Raw genomic sequence first — 26,162 nt, forward strand, 5'->3', positions numbered from 1 at the left:
GCATCTTCTTCTCCTGCCTAAGTTAAGAAACTCATTAAGGATTTTGAATATAAACACTTCCTTAACCAAAACTCTCAAAAAAATGTACTCAGCTGCTGGTCTGAACCTAAAGGTTGGCTCTAAGTTTCAACAACCTCCTCTTATTTACTACACAGATTGTTCGGGGATGTTTTGGAATCTTAAGGGCAAGAAACTATAAAGTTAGAGGACTGCTGAAGGGCAGGTATATGCTGGGCACTTATGCGAACTAGCCAATGCTATTAACAAAGTCTGCTACATGGAAGTGTTATGAGAGCAGCAGCTGGTTCTAGCCTTTGCTACCTGTTCCACCATGTAAGTGGCTAAGAACAGCAGAAGAGTTGTACGGGGTGGCCAAACGTACTGTCAGCAGGATCCTGCCTCAAGGAATGATTACAAAACAATCTATCACATGGGAATCTAAATGCTTAATTGTGATTTTAAAAATTTTTTAATCCTCACCCAAGGATACGTTTTTATTGATTTTAGAGAAAGAGAGGAAAGGAGAGAGAGAGAAAAAGAGAGAGAGAGAGAGAGAGAGAGAGAGAGAGAGAGAGAGAGAGAGAGGAAGCATCAGTCAGTTGCCTCCCGTACCTACCCTGACAGGAGATTGAACCTGAAACCTGGGTATGTGCTGTGACAAGGAATCAAAACCATGAATGACCTTTCAGTGTATGGATCAACACTCCAACCAACTGAGCTACACTAGCCAGGGCTAAATGCCCCCCTCCCTTTTATTTTTTTGATGAAGACATTGCAAAGATTAAAAAGATGTCAAGTAGATTTAAAAAATGGAAGGAATACGGAATAAATACAAATGCAGACAAATTTAAAAAGCAGATAAAAATAGGCTTAATTTTTTCCTTAGATTCTTTTCAAATTGAAGAACAATATTAATTATACTCAAATAAAATATTGACTTTTGTGCAAAAACTATCAGGTGAAGGAAATATCACTATTGCAGAATCCAAATGATGAGAGTAAATATTCCAGGAAGATTTCCTATTCTTATTAGACCAAGGATGATTATGGATATGAACATGGTCATGGGCATGGACATGAATAGAGATATCTCCTACTTATATGTAGACTACCATACGGGAATGGAAGGGGTAGGAGATGAGAGGGGGGAAAACAAAAAATATCCTACCTAATAAAATGGTAATATGCAAATTACCATCACTCCGCTACGCCCACGATTGGGCTGTTGGGAGGCTGGGGGCGGGACTCGGGGTGGCCGATTGGGATGGCAGGGGGCAGGGACTCATGAGTCCCCACCCCCCATTCCTCCTGCTGGCCCCAAAGGCCGGCACTGCGGGAGGACCCATGGGGCCAGCGGAAGGTGCCGGTGGCGGAACTCGGGGTGGCTGATTGCGTGGCTGCCGACACCAGTTTTCCGCCAGCACCAGTTTTCCTCTGGCCACCCGCCGATCGGAGTGCCTCCTGCCAGCGCGATCGGCCACCCCGAGTTCCTCCACTGGCGGCGCTGGAGGAACTCAGGGTGGCCGATCACGCTGGCGGGAGGTGCTCCGATCGGCGGGTGGCCAGAGGAAAACTGGTGCTGGCGGAAAACTGGTGTCAGCAGCCAGGTGAAGGAAGGTCTTTTGCAAGAAACTTTGTGCAATGGGCTTCTAGTTTTCTATATGCTAATTCAAATATTTAATAAAAAAATTCCTGAGGGAAAAATGATTTAACTAGTATCCCTTCACAATATTATGAATTGCTTTCAATGCTATAGGTAAATGTTTAAAAAATAATAATCTTTCTAATGATCCTTAATGGCAAAGGTGTTACATGAAGTCCAATCTAACTCCAAGCCTATTTCTTGTGAAGCTATGTGTGTATTTTCCTTATTAAATCAGTGCCTATAAGTTTGCAATTCCATAGGGGGCTTTGAACTAAGGAACTTTAGCAAATGGAAGGATAAACATCAGAAGGTTTCCTGCTAAGTCATTTAAAATGTCAACAGAGTGTGAAGTTTAAGCATCCTGGAGTGTTTTGAAATAAGATTATGGGCATTTTTTTCTGGACATTTATAATTAAATCAATCAGATCTACTACTAAAAAAATCAGCTGTTGGGTTTTTTTTAATTTTTTATTTTATTTCAGGTACCTTTATAATTTGTTAAAAGGCAGTGCAAACACAAGTTTTGCAAAAAGAAATTTCTTAGCTTATCTTTGAAATTTACTATTTGTACCTTCCAGCAACTCTGGATTTGCCCTGAAAATATCCTCTCAAGAAAGAAAAAAAAGCTCAAATATCAAGAGTAATTTTTTTAAAAAAGTACTATTTTAGATATACGTACAATTTCTCCATGTATAAAACACTTTGACAGCCATAGTATCAATGGATTCTCTCAACAACCCTGTGAAGTTGGCAAAGAAGTACCATTCTCCCATTTCCCAGATGAAGAGACAGAGGCTCCAAATGATTCCCTGCCTTTTCTTAAAACAATGAGCTAATCAATTAAACTGTGAGACTTGACTACCAACCAGTTTCATCTAACTCCAATAATCCTCCCGTCTTACATCAACTGCCAAAACAGCTACCCAGGAGATGAAGGGTGACCAATTATTAAAAACATTAAAAATTAAGCAATAAACTCTTTTTGCTTTCTAATTTAAAAATGTCTTCTGATATGAAGAAACAGGATCATTTAAGAATATTGAACATGTAAAAAGCTCTTCATCAATTTGATCCTTTTCTAATTCAAGGAGTTTAATGAAATTCATGTTGGAAATAACAGTAAACAACTCAAAATATAAACATACAGATCAAACCTATGAGCTTAGTGATATTCACTGAATTTCAGAATCATGTTCCTTTTCTGTTTAATTGATATGATTTTAAATAATTTATATGGAAGGATTTTTTTTATGGAGAAAAATGAAATGAACCTAAGTTTGACTGGAATTTACAAGCTCATTTAAAGAAAAGTCTCAACTATTTTTTCTTACAAAAGTAATACCTCCCCAGATGGCAGCCTTTGTAGTTTGTGGCACTGATTCAAAAGGTATATTAACTGCCACTCTCTTAGCTGCATCAAGCATTTACAGGCCTCCCTACAGAATGGGTTCAGCAGTAATTAAAATAACACCCTTCCTCAGGGTGAAGTTACACTTGAAGAGTTGGGGATGTTTTTTTTCCCCTTCCTTTGGATAAATAATTCCCGTTCCCCCTCCTCTCCCCAAAAGATGAGAAAAAGAGGAGAGTGGAAAAACCTTGAGAAAAAAGGAAACAGAAGTGGTGTTGGTGGTGGGAGCAGGAGAGAGAAAGAGAGAGATTCGAAATAATACATATATCAAAGCTCGAGTCCCATAAACTATGTTCAAATGTTCGTATTTCTTTCATTCCCTACCAGACATTGATAGACAAACAGGTTTAAAAAAAAAAAAAAAACGCAAGGGGGGAAAATACCATTTACTCACTGTAGCAGCAGGAAATCAAGGAAAGAAAATAAACAGGGCTTGAATTGTGGGCCTTTAACCTGCTAGTCAGACAGTTTCATTCTGTATGTATTTGTATGCTGGTAAATGGCAAAGGGGAGGTAAGAGGACCGGGGCCTTGTGGGATTCCTGGGACTCCCACAGCTACCAGTCCAGCTGTACAAACACGCACAAGCTTTGTTAAGGTACAGTGGGCAACAGGCTGAAACTGCTGAGCTATCTGACCTATAAATCCCTCACAAAAGCTCCACTTGAGGGGAAGCCAAAAGTTTTGTGTAAATGTTTTATCCAGCCAGAAGCCAGCTATTGGTCATTTCCATCTCCTCTCTCTTCCTCTCAATGGGTAATCTGACTGGCCACCTTTAAAGTAGTATGCTAAAATATGCAAATGACCATCTTTAGTTCTACTTCCCTCCAGGCCAAACAAGAAAGGGCACAATGACTCAGAAGCTCCTCCTTCAGGACTTAATGGCTTGGGGGCATATGTTCCACAATTAAGAGCAATAAATTCAGGCAGAGCAAGGGAAATTTCTGGTTTTGTTCTTTAAATTTCTTTTGCAAATTTAGTCAGTGCATGGCTTTAAAATGACCATGAATCTCTATACATATTTTTGTGAATGATTCAGGGCTGGAAGGATAATGTGTTCCCTTAAATACGGCACCACTTCTTTTGCCCCACTTTTCATTTTGCTTTTTTTCCTGATTCAAAAGAGATCATCTTAGCATGGCATAGTGTACCTTGATTGCAAACCATGCACAGGTTCTGAATTGCTAACCTCAAGGAGAACTTTCCTAAGATTTTTCCCCCCTCTCTTTTCTAAACATTTCTGAACTCTAAGTGACCTCCTTTAATGAAAAAACACCTTAAAAATCATGCAGTTAGTTACATAGACTACTGAAAAGCTAAAGAAAAGGACAAAAACAAAACAATGACAAGTGCAGCAGGCTAAATTTAGGCAGACAGTGGATTTGTAAGCATTCAGAAAACTAGAGACGTCTCTACATTGAAAATACTTGGAAGTCACTTTAGGCTTTCCAAAATCAGAGAGAGAGAGAGAGAGAGAGAGAGAGAGAGACAGAGGGAGAGAGAGAGAGAAATACAATACACACTGAAAAAAGACACACCAACATAGAGGTGTTTACTCTATGCCCATTCTGTTCTGAGGTGAGTAACTCAAGTAATATTAAACATTACAGCGAGTGTTTAGTATTAAATATTCAGGAGCGCGATTAAGCAAAAGTTGTATTTTTCTGGAAGCTCATTCTGTGGCAGGCTAAAGAGTTATTTCAAGAAGTGTTCACTGACTCCCTACATTATGCTGAACAATAGTCTAGGAGTGTGGGCAGAAAGAGGTGAATCGTGGCCCTTGCTATTTTGCCAGAATATGCAGTCAGTTAAAAAAAAAAAAAAAAAAAAAAAAGGTAAGTCAAGTGCACACACGTAACTGTGGTAGGCAGTTAGACAGACATGATCAGGGCAAGGACGATGGGCCAGGTACAGAAGGTCACCAGGTCGGAAAGCCCCAGGTGCCTAGCAATGGGCAAAACTGGGAAAATGAGGATCACATACCCAGGGTAACCTTTCCTCCCCTAACATATTGCTGGTCATGCTGTTTATATCCCTTTTCCTTTCATATCACTGGTCATGGGGTTCAGACCTTCCCCTCACCTTTCCTCCCCTGGCATGCTGCTGGTCATGTGGGTTAGACCTCCTTAGAGGGGAAATGAACACGGGGGCTGGAGAATAGCCCGTAAGCATTAAGCCACAAGACAATGAGGTTCTGACTCACATCAAATACACTTAGTCTTCAGTTGTGTTCAGCTCCAGGCCCAGAAAAGCAGCAAAACCAGAAAAGCTATAGTAATGTTCTCAATTTAACAATATAAAATTAATTATTAAATATAATTATCTCTCCTCAGCATTATATGTATTTTTTGAGTGGAAAAAATTGCATTTATGAAATTATAGTTTGAGGAGAAGGCATCTAATATTTCTGGAGCAACTACGCCACGTAAATTTGCAACAATAGACACCTCACCTATCATCGAAGCCTCATATGAATAATGTGAAATAGATATATTTGTTTCCTGTTCATTCTAACAATCTATCAAACTGGTAGCTTTGCAGTTATACTATAAGAATGTCCCTCTGGGAGCCTGTTTTAATCAGACCGGTCTACTTTTATTTGTTTATATGGCCACACAAAATTTATTTTGCACAGAGATTTTCATGGCTAACAAGTTAGAAAACTACTGCTTTATATACTACAGAGTCTCCTGAGCATCTGGGATTGTCTTTTCTAGACCTGTATACTTATGATTGAAAAGTCAGAAAATCACTACTGGAAATTCATAACTGCTACCTAACTCTTCACAGGGGGAGGCAAAATTTCACTGAAGTTATGAATTGCCTTGCTTTGGAAAATTTAACTTTATCATATAATGCACTTATAACCTTATGGTAAATAACGCAGTTAATACCCTTGTTTCCAGGAGACCTTTAACCTGTTCTTTCACTAACGTAAACATCCACAGTGTGAAAATGGGAAGACAGAACAAAACTCTTGCATTTGAGAACGTACTTGGTTTATTCCCAAAAACCCATAACACCAGTAAAATCATGAGAAAAGCATCAGATAAACCAAAATTGAAGGATATTCTACCAAATATCTGACCAGAATTCCTTAAGACTGGTAAGGTCATCAGAAATAAGTAAAGTCGTATCACATGATTGCAGATGTGGAATCTAAGTAACAAAATAAACTGATGAATGGAGTGGATCCAGAGACATGGAACAGCATGCGGAATCTCAGAGGGAAGGCAGGAGAGGGTGAGTGGGTGGGAGGTAATCAACCAAAGACCTTGTATGCATATATGCATAACCCATGGACATGAACAATAGGGTGCTGAAGGCCTAGGGGGTGGGAAGAGAGGGGCTGGAGGGGGCCAATGGTGGGAAGAAAGGGGACATATGTAATACTTTCAAAAATAAAAAATTATTAAAAAAAATAAGTCTGAGCAACTGTCACAGCCAAGAAGAGCCTAAGGAAACATAACTCCTAATTGTAATGTGATATCCTAAATAAGGTCCTGGAACAAAAAAAGGACATTGGATGCAAACAAAGGCAATCTTAATCAAGTACAGACTTCAGATAATAATAATATATCATTTCTGATTCATTAATGGTGATAACTGCATAATACTCATGTAAGATATTAAAAATAGAAATTACGAGAATTATCTACACTATCTTTGTAACTTTTCTATAAATCTAAAACTATTCTAGAATAAAATTTCAATTCTTAAAATATAAAATTTGTTCTTGTAAAAAAAATATGTTAAAAAACATTTTAAAACATTTTTGAATAACCAGAAATCTGTAATAATCACATGAAGTTCTTCTATAAGAGTGGAATATTGAAGCTTAAAAGAATCAATTGTAAATCACATTTGCTTCTGAATATTTGCTAATACTTCATTTACCTGTGTTATGATAGAAGCAAAACAGATGGTAAATTTAAATTTTAAAATTACACTAACCAATAATGCAGTGAGTAAATTATCTACATTTCATTAAGACACATTCTGCTACTGAGGAGAGCCAACTTAAAATTGATATTGAACCAACTTTAACTTTTTCAAAATTGATATTTTTGTATAGAGAAATAGTAAACAAGAAATGTAAATATAACAGACCTAGATCTTAGAGGTACAAAGGAACAGCTATTATATACATGAATTGCTGTTTAAATCTCTACTTTCTAAAGTTGGCATTAGGAAAATGGCATTATTATCTTTATTTGAAATATAAAAGCTAGATTAATTTTTTTATCACATTTGTTCATGGAATGCTTAAGCAACTGGTCAAACCTCCCCCCAAAAAACATATTTTAAAATGACTATCAGGCTTTAGATTGAGGTGGGGAATCTAATTATTCATAAAGTGCTTCTGGAGAAGGAACCACTTATTTTCTTGGATTATGGGTAATGGATATATCTATTCAGTAATTCAAAATGAGAGATCACTTTATAAATTTGTTTTGGAGCCAAAACTAAATTTATATCACTGAACAAACATGGAAGGATATACCAGATCTCTTTGAGTTACCCATCCAGACTGTGAACAAGATATTGTTAAAATCCTGAAGGCAAAAAAATCTTAATTTTTTTCTAAATATCTCCAAGATTGACAATTCATTCTTTTTTTGGAATGTGTATCAACCTCAAAGGGTTGCTTTCTTACATCTTCCCAACATCTTTTCTTTTGAATCTAAGTCAGTTTCACTTTGAGTAGTTTTCTACCAACAGAGAGCAAAGTGATTATTATTCCTTTTCCAAAATAAAATAAAAATTTTAAGCATATATATATATATATATATATATATATATATATATATATATATGTATGTGTGTATGGATATATATATATATATATATATATGTGTATATATATATATATATATATATATATATATATATATATAACAGATGTGAATGTCAAACTGCTCATTGTAACATAGGTTAAACCATGTCAGGTTCTACAGAACACCACCAATCTAACACAACTAAGTTATAAGGCAACAGATAGCTCATTACCATTGTAGTGACATTATTAACAGAGTTCTTTTTGTGTTTTATCACCCATTGCCCATCTTGGGGAATTAAATTATCAACTAAAAAGGCATTCTAAGGCCTGGTAGCCTAGAGTTTGATGCAGCAGGTTTACTAACCCCTCATCACTACGGGTACAAAATTTTGAACTGCTCATGTCACCTCCGAATTTTCAATAAGCAAAATAGTAATTAGCAATGGCAGATGGAGCCAAAAATATATCTAAAGCTTCCCTTTAAAGAGAAAAAAACGTAGACTCATAGATACCATGGTATGTGTATGTTTTGGGGCAAAGTACTCAGAACAAAGGAGTAAAAAATGAATAACAGATATGAACATTTAAAAAAAAGAGCTGACATCTTCCTTCTTTAAAAATAATACAAGAAGAAACTAGAAAATAATGTAATGAAAAAGAGAACCTGAATTACTATCCATTAATCAAAAGAAACAAACATGCTTCTTTACTTTTGACCTCAAGAAAACACAGTATTTATTTTTGTCTGCCCAGAGCCTTCTATAACCATCCTTAGCTACCCTCATTAACTCAGCTATGCACAGCTCTCTGGGGAAGACTTCATTCTCTTAAATAAAAAGGAACCATCTCAATTGCTAGAAATGATGAGCATGCTTTAGAAAGGTACAGTAGAACAGCAGATAATAAAGTGTTCAAGTTCAAAAATATATTAACATTGTTCAGGGTCATGTTTCATATAAGAGACGCTGTTTTTCTTGGGGAATTTTCGCTGTCCTCAACCATTCAGGCTGTTTGAAGTGCACTCTGAGAGCTGTCGAGCCAACTCAGCTCGTAATCTTCTTCCACTTTGAAGTTTCACCATGACTAGGCTCCAGGAGTTGCCCAAACAAAAAAATGACACATCCAAATGATGTGTGTGTGTTTTTATGGTAGACTCATAAAAAGATGCTGGAAGTAAAATAAAAAATATATATGCTTACATTTCTATATTCCTCCTCATGTGTATCTATGCATAGAACATAGTTATGTCTGGTTTTGTCCCTTTGACAGACACTATTATTTCCCACCCACCGAGCATTCTCATCCCCTTCCTAGCTGCTGAACTGCTCCAGTATTTTGCAAACTGTAGTCATTCCAGTAATTAGCTTAGTGGTAGGCACTAGATACAAGCCAGACCAATGAGACATAGGGAATTTGAAGATTTCTGGGAAAGCTTTTTCCCTCTAGATAAAATTTTTGAAACTCTTCCTGACTTTGGTTGGTATCTGGTGGTATGTTGGTGGTAGCCAGCATAGATTGGTTCATGACGGCGAGCATCTTTTCCCATCACTGCATTCAGTGGTTTCTTATTGGAGTTTGAAATTGGTCATGGGAAATTTATAATATGAAAATCATCAAAGCTGTGAATTAGGATATTTTTTGTGTTTGTGTTTGTTTCCCAGAGAGTGTGTCAGTACATATTGGCCAGAACACACTAATAGTACACCCTGAAGATATGATGTTTGGCTCTGGTGATGGTGTCTTTCCACCAGGAGCGTAGGCATCCCTGACACACTGAGACCACGAGGACACAAAACACCTGGGTCCTTTATAACCTTCTTCAGTTACTGAACCAACCTTGGCAACACTTCGCTTCCAGACTTCTTATGTTAGCTAATAGGTCCTCATTGTGTAAACCACTAATACTGGACATCTTGTTACTTTACTTGAAGCTGAAAATGACATTTACAATCTGTGAAATTACAAACAGAATGGGCCTAATTTCTCTTCTTGAGAAATTCTGAAATTACATATATATATATATATATATATATATATATATATATATATATATCCTTTTATCAAAGGAAAGAAGAAACCAGAGTATCTATTGAAAACATTTTTTCTTTTTTTTTCTGTATAGCTTTACATTTGAAAGGGGGGCACTTAGTGAGAGCAAGATCAAATGCACCCACTATTTCTTTTCCAAGTCAGGAATATGATCACTAACATTTTCCTTAATTACATGATGAGAGACACATTTAGTGTTTGTAAAGCAAGCTGTTCTGAAAGAAATACAAGAGTCACAGACAGAGCAGCAGGGTGAGCACAACTAACCACTGAAATAACATTATCATAATCCTTCTTCACCACACAGGGACTACCAGGACACAATCAGATCCAACTGGGACTAGAAGAGAAGTGATGGGGTTTCCATGAAGCTGGGAGTTTGCCTTGAAGACGTTATACTATGTCCTCCAAGTCCTTGGCCAATGGGATGAGGACAGTGTGAAATGAGTTGTTCTGACTTCATCTGAAACCAATTACCATGAGTGGGCCCAAATTGCTAAGACTGCTGCTGAGCAGCCGCATCCCAGTACAGCTGGGAATCAGCTGGTGAGTGCTGTCAAGAATTCTCCCTATCAATTGATTCCAGGCCGGGTTGTGATTGCCTTTCACCTCTCAAACATCACTTTTCCATTGCTCTCAAACTGTTCCAAATGGCAAGAATTTGCAAATATAATTAAGTAAGGAGGGGGGTGGGAAAGATAGGAGAGAGAAGATTTTGGAAAAATCAGGGGAAAAGGGATATAGGACTGCAATGAATTTAGTTTGCTGGTGAATTTTTCTTTATCTGGGCTCAATTTTATAATGAATGAATTATTCCTCTTCCCCCTGCCAAAACGGCTCTTCCATCATATAGTAGAAACAGAATGCTGCTGCCATTTAAATGGATTCTCTAAAAGCAATAATTGCTGATTTATTAATAATAATTTTGGATTACTGATTTCTCTCCCTTATTATGATTATTTTATGGTTTAAACTAAGGTTCCTTACTCTCATAAAAACACAATCTGTATCTCCAATACTTGTGGTTGCTTTCATTTCACAAGTATGGGTGAAATGCACAACTTCTGAGTTTCCTAAAAGGTATTATTTCTTAGGAACATTGGATTGCAGCATCCTATATAATAAAAGCGTAGTATGCAAATTGTCCCCTCGACTGGGAGTTGTTTGGGAGTTCGACCAGGGGGTGGGGCCAGCCGGGGGAAGGGAGGAAGGCCCTGGCCGGCAGCCGGCAGCCGGCAGCCTGCAGCCCCTAGGGACCCTACCAGTACATGAATTTCGTGCACTGGGCCTCTAGTACATTATAAGAAATTATATTTAAGAAAGATAAATTTTAACTTGTTACTAGAGTTAGCAAGGAACAAGATAGTGAGTAAGCTAACAAATGATTGTCATTTCTCAGTGGTTCCCTGCTGCATACAGGAGTTACTTGGGGAGTTTTAAAAAATACTGAGCCTGGCTTTATCCATAGATATACAGCTTTAATCAAGAATATTAAAAGTCTTGAGAAATATAATCAACCCAAAGTAAACTGCAAAAATAAAGTTGAAAGCAGAAACCAGTGAAATAGAAAATAAACATACCCTCCCACCAAAATATTGATCAAAACTCAAATCTGTTTGAGGCAAAATCAAGACTGTTCAATAAATGGTGATGGAAGGAGACTTGACTTGGGGTGGTAAACACACAGTACAGAATTGTATACCTGAAGCCTATATAATTTTATTAACCAATGTCACCCCAATAAATTCAATAAAAATAAATTTAAAAATAGATATATATTTTAAAAAACATAAAAGAATCCTGCAAAATAAATATGACTTTGCCAATAAATTTTAAAATTTAGCTATAAAGTAAATAATTTTCTTGGAAAGAATTTAAAGAACAAAAACAGACTCAAAAATATAAAATACCACAATGCCCAAATCTTGGTTTCTAAGTACCATTCTTGACAAATAAGAATTAGGGTTTCTTAGAGAAATTGCTGTTTCCAGGACTGTGGTTAGGAAAGTATAAGGTAAGTCTAGGACATCTTAAAGTACCAGAACCAGAACATAAAGTACTCAGAGATGATGAGGACATGTCAAAAGGAGATTGGAACAAACTTAAAGGGGCTCCTACTCACCAAATCTGGGATAATTTGTTTAACCACGTGACCAAAACTGGTAAAATGCAGCATTAAAAACAGTATTAAACTAATCTTACTTGTGAAAGTAAATAAAAAATAGTATATATATTATTACTAAAATGTTTAAGCAGAATTAAAAATATATCACAATGATCATCTTTCTGTTCCTATAGCTCCATCCCGAAAGTTTATTCTTAACAGAGCAGAGTAAGTCTTTTAAAATATGTTAGATAACATAACTTTTTCTTCTCAAAATATTCTGAAGTCTTGCTGTATTACAGTAAATGTCAAAAATTTTAGAATGGCCCATAAAGCCCTTCACGACCCGCTCCCCTCCTGTATACCTCTCTTATCTTTCTCCTACTATGTTTCCCCTTACTCAGCCACTCCACCTACCTGGCCTCCCAGATGTTTCTTGAACATTCTAGGCCTTTGTTTTTTTTTTAAGATAGAAATATACTTTGATAGACTTTTCTTCTATTGACCCATATTTAAATTTCTGAGAAAAAATCTTATTTGGCAGAAATTAAAAATCACATCCCTAAATTTATTTCTATCAGTAAGTCTGTCTGCCCTTAGTAATTAGAATCATGTTTTCATTTTGTTTTATTGATATTTCTCTGTCCCCTAATAGACTCTAACCTTACTATTTTATCCACAGTGGGAAAATACAGTGCCTAGCAAATAACATGGGTTCCTAATTATTTGTGGATTTTAATAATCCTCGTTAATGTAAAATGAGGATTGACCTTTATAAAACAGGAGCCAAAAGCCCTAAAGAAACAATAGGATATGAACATACAAGCAAAGGGAAATTAATGATATCAAGAATGGAAAGGTGAAGGGCAGACATGAAATCTGCATGAAAAAACAAAGGCAAAAACTGCCAAGACAAATGACAGAACATTACATTGGTAAAATGTCGGACAAATGAAAATTCTTCCAGGAAGAAAGAACAAAAGAAAAAGACATGACAATATTTTTCAGGAGGATGGTGGAGATTGGATAATAGAACTTGGAATTATAGATAGAGTTTTATCGGAGAAATTAAAATTATACATATAAAAATCTTTTGAGACAACTTAAAATATTTTTGGAATAATAACAAACAAAATTTGGGCATGTAGTTAGAAAAATTTTGCTGCTTTCCAAATGTATAAAGACATTTCTGCACAGATATATCCTACCAATTTTTAAATACCAAGGACTAATAGGACATTTTAGAAGTATTTTGGGACCAGATGATATAAGCCAAGAAAGCAAAAATGCCAGTTATTTCATCTTTCCCTTTGTATTATTAAATTCCAGAAGAAAAAGGAGGCAGAGTATTTTAAAGATGCATGCTAACATATTAATATCTTTATCCAGAGGTAATGTGACTAGAAAGGAGACTCTTCTTTTGATACATCTCTGCTTGAACACAACCATTTATATTGATTCTATTTACTAGCTGCCCAAAACTGTTTTATTTGCCTTCTCTTCAAATATTCTAGAACCAATGAGGTGGGGAACGTAGGAGGGGAAGAGCATATTACCATATCCATTCTCCTGCTATATCATTTTCAATGTTCTTCAGGTTCGTGAATGTTTGTATACACAAATTAGTAAAGGGTCATGAACTCAAGCAGAAAGCCCCAGTCTGTTGGGTCTGAGGAATCTGAGAAATTTGGGACTAAATGGAAAGAATTCAGAGAGGGACCCTCTTGGAAAGGAAAAAAAGGACACAAAGGCAGCAATATAAAAATATGCACCTAACTGTTCCTCAAATCATAGGTTGACTTCTAAATCAGGCAAAACGCAGAGAAAAGGTTTCACAAAGCCATGGGGAAAACAACACCTTGGAAACGAAAAGAGATGAGCAGAAATGTTGGCTTCTGTTCATGATGAGACAGAGTTTGACTTCAAATAGTATAAGTTAGAAAGGCTTTGAAAATTCCTCGGCCTGCCCTAACCGGTTTGGCTCAGTGGATAGAGCATCGGCCTGGGGACTGAAGGGTCCCAGGTTCGATTCTGGTCAAGGGCATGTACCTTGGTTGCGGGCACATCCCCAGTAGGGGGTGTGCAGGAGGCAGCTGATCGATGTTTCTCTATCATCGATGTTTCTGACTCTCTATCCCTCTCCCTTCCTCTCTGTAAAAAATCAATAAAATATATTTTTAAAAAGAAAATTCCTCGGCCTTTCTATTGAAACTCCAGATGGGCCATGCCATAGGAATAAAGATTACATCCCAGTATTGAAGGCAAAACTAAAATAGACCTGAGCTTATAAAACACACATCCTAGCCTACAGATACTGAAAGTGATCTGCTGGTAATTTAACTCCCACTAGGACAAATTTCAACACTGTTCAGAGGACAACAGAATCAAGAATTTCTGTAATGCATATATGCCAAAATGTCTAGTACGCAATGAAAAATTATAACAGTGAAGAAAAAAGAAATGTGACACATGCCAGGAGAAAACAATCATACAGTTTAAAGAGACCAACAAATGATTCACATCTCATGATTAGCAGAAAAGAGCTAAAAATAACATTTGTAAATATGATAAAGATTCTACAACCAAAGATGAGGGGAGTGTGAACAGGTAGCCAATTCAGGAGAAATTTTAAAACTCTAAAAATAGAAATTAAATGCCCTGGCAGCCTTGTAACTCAGTTAGATGGAGCATTGTCCTGATATGCCAGGGTTGTGGGTTAGATCCTCAGTCAGGGCACATACAAGAATCAACCGGTGGATGCATAGATGGGTGGGAACAAGTGGATGTTGTGGAGGTTTTCTCTCTATCTCTCTTTTTCATTCTCTCTCAAATCAATATGTAAAAATTTGGAAAATATATACTTAAAATAACAATATTTGAAGATAAATCAATGGGTGGAATTAATAGCAGATTGGTCACAAGTGGAGCAACTTAAAAAAGAGGAACTTAAAAAAGAACCAATGGAGATTATCCAAACATAAACTAGAGAGGGGAAAAAACACACAAGTAGATGAAATGTGTGACAATATCATCTACTAAGCATATAATAATCAAATTGTTTGAAAACTAATGATAAAGTGAAAATCTTTAAATACAGGAAAAAAAACAGTATTATAATGTGCATACTATAGAAAGACAGCATGAAACATGGCTGAATTTTCATAATTAAAAAAATAAAACAATGGGAGTCAGAAGAAAATAGAACTTTAAAAGTCCCGGGGGTAGGTGAGGGGGGGAACCTAGCTCTCCTGGAATTCTATATTTAGAAAAAAAATTACAATAAAATGAAAGCTAAATACAGTAGTTACTGATGGAATATAGGGATTGACTAAATGTAGGTATAAAGCAATGTCTGGAGAATTGGTAATGTTCTAGATTTTGATTAAATAATTGGTTACGTATATTTATATCTTTGTCAAACTCATCAAATTGGACACTAGATATATGCATTTTTATGCACGTAACCATACCTTAATTTTTAAAAGGAGGGAGAAGCAGTGATATTTTCCATTATATAAAAGGAAAAAGCATATTTGCCTAAAGATTAAGGCAACATGATAACAGATAAAAATTGGAATCTACTGGAATAAGAAGTAGTGAACTTGAAAAACAGCCAATAGAGATCACCCAAACACAAACCAGAATAAGGTTAGAGCTCTGAAAATGGTAACTATATTTGTTGATACAAAATATTGTTTTTCATTCCTTTTTGCATTCTTTAAAAGCCAATTCACTTGTTAAAATAAACATAATGGCTAGATATTATGAATTTCATAGCACTTGAAGTAAGACATATGAAAACAATAGCAAAGAACAGGAAAAGGTGTAAATGTAATTATACTTCTGTATGATTCTTACCTGGTAAAGGGAGTGGTATAGGTAGACTTTACCAAGTTAGAAATGTATATTTTAACTCCTAAAACTACCATCAAATAACAATATAAAGAGGGATGGCTAAAAAAAGACAATAAAAGAGATAGATAGGAAGCAACAACAAAAAAAGACTCAATAAATCCAAAAGAAGACAGAAATGAAGCACAAAGGATGTGAGGCAAGTACAATTCTCACACATTACTGATACAGATAGAAAATTACGCAATCACTTTGGAACAGAATTTGGTAATTTCTAATATGAAGTTCAACATATATTTACCATAAAACACAGCAATCGATCCTAACACACAGCCTTACATATTTACCCCCAAAATGAAAACATGCGTACAAAAAGGCTTGTACACAGCAGTTTTAACCATAATCTAAGAAAACTAGAAAGGACCTAAATGTCTATTAATAAGAAACTGGATAAATTAATTGATGTATTCTTAAAACAGTGTGCTATTAAGCAATAAAATGGGCAGACTGATAATAGATGCAAAAATATTGATGACTATCAATGACGTTTTGTTGTTTCAAGGCAGCCACAAAATACAAGATGTTGAATATGTAAATTTTTGGATCAGTAGACTAGATAAACTATAGTGCTAGAAAACATCAGATTACACTCTGCCCTGGGGAAGTAGACATAGATTGGAAAGGGGCTCCAGGGAATTTATTGGTGTGATGGAAAGGTCTTACACTTAATTGGTCTCACAGACGTATTCATTCATCAAAACTTTTCAAATTTTTTACTTGAAGTTTGCTCATTTTATTACATACAAATAATGCTCAATAAAAAAGCAACAAAAATATACTGTACCTTATAGTCTCATTTGACTTATTTTATTTAAACATTTCATGCCATTTACATACATATAATTATTCCATCAGGACTCATACTTAAAGAAGAGCTTTAATAATTCGATACTTCCACTCTTTTACTCCAAGCAACTTTTTCCAGAAAAAGTTTTGTTAAACGTTTGTATATGGTACTTACAATTAGAACATTTATAACACGTTTATTGTGTAGTATAGTATTTACATAAAACATTTACATTTTTGGTCTTTAATTTGGATAATTTTAATGAATATTATTTCACTGAAATGTTAGGTATGTTATCATATACCTGATTAAAATTAAACTATTGATCAGGGAGGCGTAACTCTAGATTTGCTTAGATATAATTAACACCAATTTTTTAAAACATATTTTTATTGATTTCAGAGAGGAAGGGAAAGGGAGAGAGTGATAGAAACATCAATGATGAGAGAGAATCATTGATCGGCTGCCTCCTGCATACCCCACACACTGGGGACCAGTCCTCAACCCGGGCATGTGCCCTGACCAGGAATCCAACCCTGTACTGGTTCATAGGTCAACCACTGAGCCAAGCCAGCCAGGCAACACCAATTTTTAATGATTCTACAATACAGGGGTGGGAAAAAGTAGGTCTACATTAGTTCATATGGAAAATAATACAGTAATTAACAAGTGATATAAGAATAACTGTTTTGTGTACTGATAACTGTAAACCTATTTTTGTCCCTCACCCCCCACTGTATATATGTATAATTCAATGTTCTGAAAGGAACAACAGGCAACTCTGGCTTATGTAAGCATAAAAGGAAAGTATTGAAGAAATATGTGTTATTTCACAGGGTAACTGTGTTTCAGTCTTCCAAGAAGCAAACATGACACAATTAAAAGTACAAGGATTTCATTAGGGAGGACACACCATGAAAGAAATTGGGAAGGATCTGAGTCAGCTTGGGGTGTCATCAGACCCTGCATCAATCTGATGCCTGGTGAAGGACAGAGGGGGTCAAGATTGGATGGAAGCATCTGAGTGCAGTCAAGGCCATCAGTCACCCAACAGAGCATCTGTCTTAGAATTCTTGCTGAGGTCAGTTATTGGCTCAGCGCAGACTGTGCAAAGCATGGCCTGGGTCAGAGTTAGTGATGGATTTCAGACTACAGCAGCAGGACACTTGGTTGATTGAGCTCTCTACAGTTGGAGGTACACGAGACACATTCTCCTGGCCACCAGAAACAAGAGAATTAAAGAACAAGTCTCAAGACTACACACCCAAGAACAACTCTGGAAATCATATTCCAGTGAAGACTTCTGAGTCACCTCTGAGGACTTGATAAGGCAACTTTCATTGCTAATACTGGGCACAACAAAATGCAGGTGCCATGCTTAGTCAAACAGCCATTGCTGCTGCTTCTAGAAACTGAATTTTCCTGCAACTTCCAACAGAAGAGTTTCTGTCAGTCCAAGCATCACCAACACCTGATTCATAGTCTGGGGTTGATGAATCTGATTGAGAAAATCTACTCATTGGTCTGTACCCTATCTATCAAGGAATCTGGGAAAGCAATTATCAGACATTTTCCACTTCTAAGTTGAGATGGGTATTACCTCTTACCAATACTCAAAGATAGAAGTATTTAAAAGATAACTGCTGAGCAGCCAACAAGATGACAGATTTCTACTGCAATATGTTGCTAAGAAGAGATATTTGGAAATATTAATTCCAAGACTGTCAACTGTACATATACTGTTTAACAATTGTTCTTTACACAAAATCTAAGTTATCTATATTCATCATTCTTTAGGTCAAGGTATTTATTGATACCTTCATTTTTTTTTTTAAAGAGAAATTGTTGGGAAGAATGAATATGCAGCTATGTCTAAAGAGGATTAGAAGGCAACACATTTGTCAAACATCTGGAATTTTCATTGAAAACCTTTCTGACATGAATACTTTGCCTATATCTGTAACCCTAATAATGCCAAAAGAAAATTCCCAGGTGCCAAATATATCCTAACTTTGCTGATGTGTTTTAAAGACTCTACAGGTTACTTGTTATACCCTAAAGCTTTAAGGCCTTAATTTTAAAAGCTGCATGTAATTTTGCTCAAGGGCTATTTCCACAGCCAATTTGATTAAGTGCAACTTAAAATTTTCATGCGATATATTTGAATGCACTGATTGAACCAACCACAAAGACTGTATTTACAAAATTGAACATAATTTTTTACCCTTACAATCTTAAAGTTACTTTTTCATTCAACTCCCTATACTTTATTCCTTTTTATTTTTTAGCTTTTGCATCATAAAATAATGCTAACTTACAGAAGAATTCTATACTGTACATGACTTTTCAAATGAATCTACTATATGTACACAATGCAGATAGATAGGCAAGATTTTGGAAAGAAGAATTTTATTCAAGAAATGCATCAAAATTATTTCCTATCCATAACTTATTAATTGGACAAATGTAGCATAATTTATATAACTACATTTTGGAATTTTGAGTGTTAAGAAAGCATGACAAATGCTAAAGTGTACATAATTTCACAAAATCAGCTGTATTTGTTATTTTTTCTGAATAAAAGTAAACATGGTTACACAAATATCATTACAATTTAAGTTGCAATATTTTAAATCTCTAGTTTTGGGAAATTTAACCATTTAAAATTATATCATATACTATAAATTAAATACACTTAGTATATAATATTTATCTCATATATCTTAGTATATAATATTTATCTTATTTACCTCTACGACATTCAATACTTTTTAAAATGATATGAGATTATACCCAGTGAGTCTTAGTTCAATATATACAGGTGGGGGGGAAGTAGATTTACAAAATAATACAATAATCAATAAGTAATAATACAAGAATAAATTCTGTGTTTTGCGTACTCACTACTGTAAACCTACTTTTGCTCCCATCCTGTATAGTGTTTCTTACCTCTCTTAAGTTTTATTCTTAATAAGCTATATTTAAAATATTTTTGAATCAACAATAAGTTCAATGTAACTATCAGACATAATTTTTCATTTAAGCCAGAAAAGAAAATATTTATTTATCTTTTTATTTTGAACTACATAGTCATAATTATCAAATATTCCAAGCAAATGTCTATATTTTATTTCACCAGCATTATTTCACCAGAGTGAGTTATTATGAACTTTAGAGACAAAATTTGTTGATAATAAACCAACCAGACAGGTAACAGAAATTGTCCAAGCCCACACCACTCAGTATTTGTGGATGTTAGATGGTATGCCATATATTTTGACTACTATGCCATTTTTCTTTTTATTGTAACATATTGGTGTGTTTTTTTTACCATAATAATTTGATGGTCTTTTTGTAGTTCTTAGATATTTTCCTTTACACAGTACAGAGGTTATATAAACACAAAGATAAAATGTCCAATTAAATTCTTACGTTTTAATTCTCTAGGCTACTTAAACCAATACTGTTTAAAATGTATTATATTATTCACTTATACCTAAAATTTTGTGTGGAATAAGCATAAAATGATATTCTGTAGGAAGAGAAGATTGAACAATACTGTGGCACACTTTGACTTTCCTACTCAACAACACTTCCTTCCCTTTACTAGAAACTTGATTATAATCCCAGTAGTATAGCCAGCCCTTGGCAATGAATTGTGATTAATCCAAGCCAATCATAACATTGCTGCTCCCCATTACTAGATACTTGATTTCCCCACTTTTATTATAACTACAAGTGATCATATATTTCAGTTCTGGTCAATTAAAGGTGAAGACACATCTGATAGGGATTTTCCGAGAAGCTTCTAGTTTTCCTAATAAAAGAGATAGACAAGGCTGGGCCACTTGTTCCTCCGGCTCTATACTTTCAATATGGCCTGATTCCTAGATCCAGTGCAGCCATTTTCTATCATAAGGGAAAGACCAAGACATTGTACTAATGTTATTGCATCTGTGAACCAACATCAGAGCATCTATTTTCAGATTTAATTGCAACATGAAAAGATATAGGCATAAATTCTCTTTTAAGTCACTGAAAGTCAGCATTTGTTAGTTGTATCTGAATGCATTCCTAATTGTTATAAGTACAATTATAAACATTGTTGTGCATCAAATACAAATATTATCATCATGTAGGAAGGCTCACTGTTAGGGTATTTCCATCCACTAGTAGGTGCTCAATAAATATTTATTCAATGAATTTTCAAAAAAGTTACTTTGATCCAAAGTATCACTATTGAAAAACCACTATATCTAACCAGTATCAAACGACTACATTTCTACTTTTTCTATAACATACAGATCACCAAAATAGAAATTATTGCCATTGTGTTTATCAATTTTGTGTATGCTAAAATAATGCTGCTTCTTCTGAATTTGTCATAGTACCAAGAAATTATTGAAATTTATTTTCTGAGTGCCTAATATTCAATTGGGCCCTTTAAATGTCTTTGGTTTTTCAAATACGACTGTAAGCACTGAAATTGTAGCAATTGAGAGGTCTACCGTTCAAGAAAGCTTTCCTTCCTGTCTTAAGGCTTGATTAATCCCCAAATGTTCCCTGGGCAGAAGCCATGGGCCCTCTAACTGATATATGAACCCTCTCTGCACAGGCGGAGTTTCCTTATTTGAGGCCCTTTTTTCACAGGGAGGCTGCTTTCAGAAAGTTCTTAGAACAAGAAATGTAGCCATTATGTTAAGCTAAGTAGAGTGCCCAGCTCCACTGACATCTGAGAAGGCTTAGTCTCTAAGAAGCATCCTCACGACCACGGGTGAGGCCAAAGGTGACCATGGGGCACTATTCTGGTGGTGTCTCCTATTCATTGGTCTTAGCCTGATTGCAACTGCAAACGCTTCATGTTTTAATAGAACAAAATTTTCTTTCTTTCTGACTCTTCAATTTCATTTGGATGTTTAGGTTATTTCCGAAGTGCATTGCTACTTAGGAATCCACGCCAATTTTGATTTACTCTAAACTCTGTACCTATGGTCCAGCTCCATGCTGTCTGCGCTCATGGAAACAAGTCGAAATAGATGCCCAGGATATCTTTTTCTTGGAATGGGAAGAAGTACGAGGATTTTCTAAGATTAACTGAAAATACAAATTCCAAAAGGCAAACAGATGAATTTTCCTGAACAGACTCTTATGAAATGCCACCTGACACAGGGGAGAAAAAACAAAAAAGTTCTATGATAAATGTTTGCTGAATTGAATTGAACAACTAAAAAAAAAAAATCCTCTTCTAAATTAGAGTGTGAAATGTTTCTAGTCCAGAAGTATTGGAATAATGTGTGCCACTATCACACACAAGAAACACTTTTTTTGGTAAAGGAATTAAAAAATTTTAATAACCATGTAATAATATCCTTTAAGATTTTATTTCCTGACTTATATACTAACTTTGATGTTATTAGTACTAAAAAGACTGGACCTCTACTAAATATTTGCTTGATTCAATACTGAACATAGACTACATGGAATGCAGAGCACTACCCAATTATTCTTAAAGTTGTCCAAGTAAAAAATATATTTTAAAGGGGCATGAAGAAACTTTTAGAGAAGGTAGATTTATTTACTACCTTGATTATAGTAATAATTTCACAGGTATATACATGTCTAAGTTAATCAAATTATATGTATATTAGATATGTGCAGAGATATCAAGTATATCTCAATTAAGCTGCTTTTTAAGAATTGAAAAAAAATAGTTTTTTAAATGCCAACCAAGTTTCATTTTAGCTTATACAAAATCACCCAATAGGAGCATAGTAACATCAGTTCTCTACATGGGATTTAATGACGATTCTTCGCCAGCCTATGAAAACCTGAATTTCTAGGAGAGTGGTTTTTAAAGCCAAACGTGACAGAAATTTAATTTGTGGCATACTAAATGTAACTTAGCAAAGTCAAAGGGTGATGCAGCCATATGGGTTACAAATACATCAGCAGGCTAAGTCTATTTCTGGAGCTCATTCATCATTATAACACCCACTTGACATGGGAGGGTGACAAGGATTATTGTTCTTATTTTAAATCTGATTGAAAAGTCCTTTACTCACTGGGTTTGAAGGTGAGAAAGTGATTGGACTAGGCCCTCACCTGTGATTTTACTTGAATGCAGAACTCTTAACACTAAGTGTTCTTTGCTTCTAAAATTCTTACTTTCTAGATATCTAAAGCCCATTCTCATTCAAGAAATTTAAAATTGACTATATTAAGAAAGACAACTATGTCCTTTTTATATTTATTTTTTTTTTCAAAATAATCAGATAATAAATAGTGTAATGAAACCATATAATTAAAAGTGAAATTTTATAATTAGTAAACTTTATGTAATACTAGAGGCCTGGTGCACGGATTTGTGCACCTGTGGGGTCCCTTGGCTTGACCTGCAGGGATCAGGCCGAAACCGGCTCTCTGACACCCCCTGAAGGGTCCCAGATTGTGAGAGGGCAGTTCTCAGGTGACACACCCCAGAATTGGGCTCCCTCCTCTCTGGTTCCAGGGTGCATCACACGAGAGCTGCAGCTGCCAAGTCACTGAAGCTCGGCAGCTCCTGCATTGAGCATCTGCCCCCTGGTGGTCAGTGCACATCATAGCTACCGGTTGGATGGTCAAATAGTCAGACAGTCACTTAGATAGATAGATTTGCTTCATCAGTCTAGTTTACTCAGAGTTTTTCTTTTGCTTAGATGTTTTAAAGTAAATTACATTCATCATGACAATTTATCTTTAAATATTATAGTATACATCTTTAAGAATTGAGATATTGTCCTATATAACCATGATACTTTTAGCAAATGTAATCAAATTGATAATTATATAATACCATCTAATATCAGTTAATATTTAACTCCCCCTCATTTTTCCATACCTATGTGTGTGTATGTTTATTTTCTTTTGTTTGCCATAGCAGTGTTTTCTAATTAGTTTATTCAAACCAGGATCATCCAAAGACTATATATTTCACATGGTTGTTTTTTGTCTAAAATCATTTAAATGTACTATAGTTTTTCCCTTCTAACTCACCTTTATTTAAGACATCAGCTTTTTCAAAGGAATGGGACAATAATCCTATATGGTCTTATTTTCCGGATTGTGTTGATTGGTTGCTCATACTGTTGTTTGGTTGTTTTTCTATAACTTTTCATTGGCTATGAACTAGTACAAAGAAATGACAGATGAAACATTTTTGGCAAACATAATGCTTTAGTGACTTTGGAAAGTCCCTATTTATAATGGAAAAATAGTGGAATAAACCTAAGGTTTTAATTTGTTTTTACAGGGATAATATAATCATTCCTGATTTTATGGCAACTAATAGCCTCAAATGCTAGAGACTTTTGGAAGATTTTCTTATTCATTAGGTGACAATCTGGACCAACCCCTAGGTATTTAAAAGCTTTCAGGGGCAGGGATATGGAACAAACTTTGCAAAAATTCTGATGTCAAGAGGTTTCCATCTCAGTTAATAAAATTAAAAGGATCAAAAGGGATTCTGAGAAATCTACAAAACCAGACTTGGAAAACATGCTTCTCACTCTAGATGACACATGCACTCAATGGAAGTTTCATGACTAAAAGGCATATTCTGGACACACACAAAATCTGCTTAGTTTGGATGCCATGTGGCCTTAGTCTCTCCTTGGGGCAACTACATATGTTCAGAGGAACAGGAAGGTAACATCAGCACCGCCTCCTTCTTCCAATTACGCATCTGTCCCCAAAACTACGGTTGCCATGACTCTTAGTTGCTAGAACGTCTTTAGTTGATTTGTAGAAGTGCAGGGAAATAGTTTTTACACTTTTCCTCCTTTGGTTTCGAATCAAATGTATAGAACAGGATAATTTTATTCTTTTGAATAGGTAATAGAAATTACAAGTAAGCAGAGGGCAGAAGTGGCAAGGGGCATTTGTATTCCTCTAAGCTATGCTATATTCTTAATTCATAGTTTTAATTCACACTGCAGTTTGGTACCATGTTGAGACAGAATTTATGAAATATTTGCAAAGTCGGAAACTCATCCTTGAGAAATGACTACACTCTTTGAGCATTTTATTTCTTCCAGACCACACATGACTACTTTTAATCATGCTTCTCATATGTTCTTTAGATCATCTCTACCACCACACTTTTAAAGCTAACATCGATGTGGAGTTTATTTATTGCTGTTTCCAATTACTCCCTCAAGGTATTAACATAATGATGACATCTGCCTTAAAAACTTGTTTCATCTTTATTTTTTTTAAAATAAAGATGGACTTAGGTAAAATTGCTAAGAACTTTGGTTTAACTCTTTTTTGAATTTCAATTGTATATAGAGTCTGTACACACATCTGCCATACAGACACTAGTTCAGGGACTTTCCTACCTTCAGCTGGGACCTTCTGCTTTCCTCATTTTTATTTTCTCTCAAGATTCACAGAAGAGGCTTCTGCCAAATTAAGGGAAAAGGTGTTCTTTCTTTGCTAGTTACACCAGACCCGGCCTGATGAGTAACTCATGTTATTCCAATGGCAACTGGGCATTAAACTATACTTTCGGTGTTTGTGCAGGTTTATGTTTAATTCTTAAAGGAAAATTGGTCAATACTTTCTAAAATTAGCTATACAAATTCAAATATAATTACTTTTATTTAAATTTTACATAAAATATTCATTTAATATAACAGATATTAAGAAAATAGGTATTGGCATGAACGATTGCTATATAAATTATATAGACAATTTTACATACTAAGACTTTCAACTATGCACAAATATTCCCGTTCGCCATTCATTTTTAAAAACATTTTCTTAGCACCTAGAACTATGCCAAGGTCTATTGTAAAGATTCTCAGACTTTAGTGTTTGTATGGATATTTACTAAGGGATGAAATTCCTAACCACAACCTTGAAGACTCTGTAAGAAGCTCTGGGGTAAGTCCAAACATCTGCATTTCAAACAAACACTCCAGTTGTTTCTGGCACAGATGTTCAATGGCACACACTGTGGAAAGCACAGCCTACATGTATACAAGGATTTTAGATGCAAAATATCACAAATGACAAGAACTACAAGTCAGGTAAATGGTCAATGCATAAGACACTATGAGATCACATCACATATGTGGTATTAAGTGTGATTGTATTTCACAGAACACTCCAATTGAAAAGATTATGTCTAATTCTATGTTACTCAATAGTTCCTTCAATGAAGAATTAAAAAGTACTTACTATGATATGGACATAATTGAGATCTTAAAATTGAATTACATACCATCTTTTAAGCATTAGAGACACTAAGACGCTACTTATTTTCCACCAGATTTCATTCAACTAATTACTCTCATCACATTTGAAATTTCATCTAGTATTCTACATCTCAGCCTGGGAAAATATACTCTTCATTAGCTAGAACTAAGGGAGTTAACCACTATTTTTGCCAAAAATAATTGCAAATAGTATTATCCCCATCTATATCTTTTCATCTCTG

Source organism: Cnephaeus nilssonii, assembly GCF_951640355.1.
Source record: "Cnephaeus nilssonii genome assembly, chromosome: 12".
Taxonomy (NCBI): Eukaryota; Metazoa; Chordata; class Mammalia; order Chiroptera; family Vespertilionidae; genus Cnephaeus; species Cnephaeus nilssonii.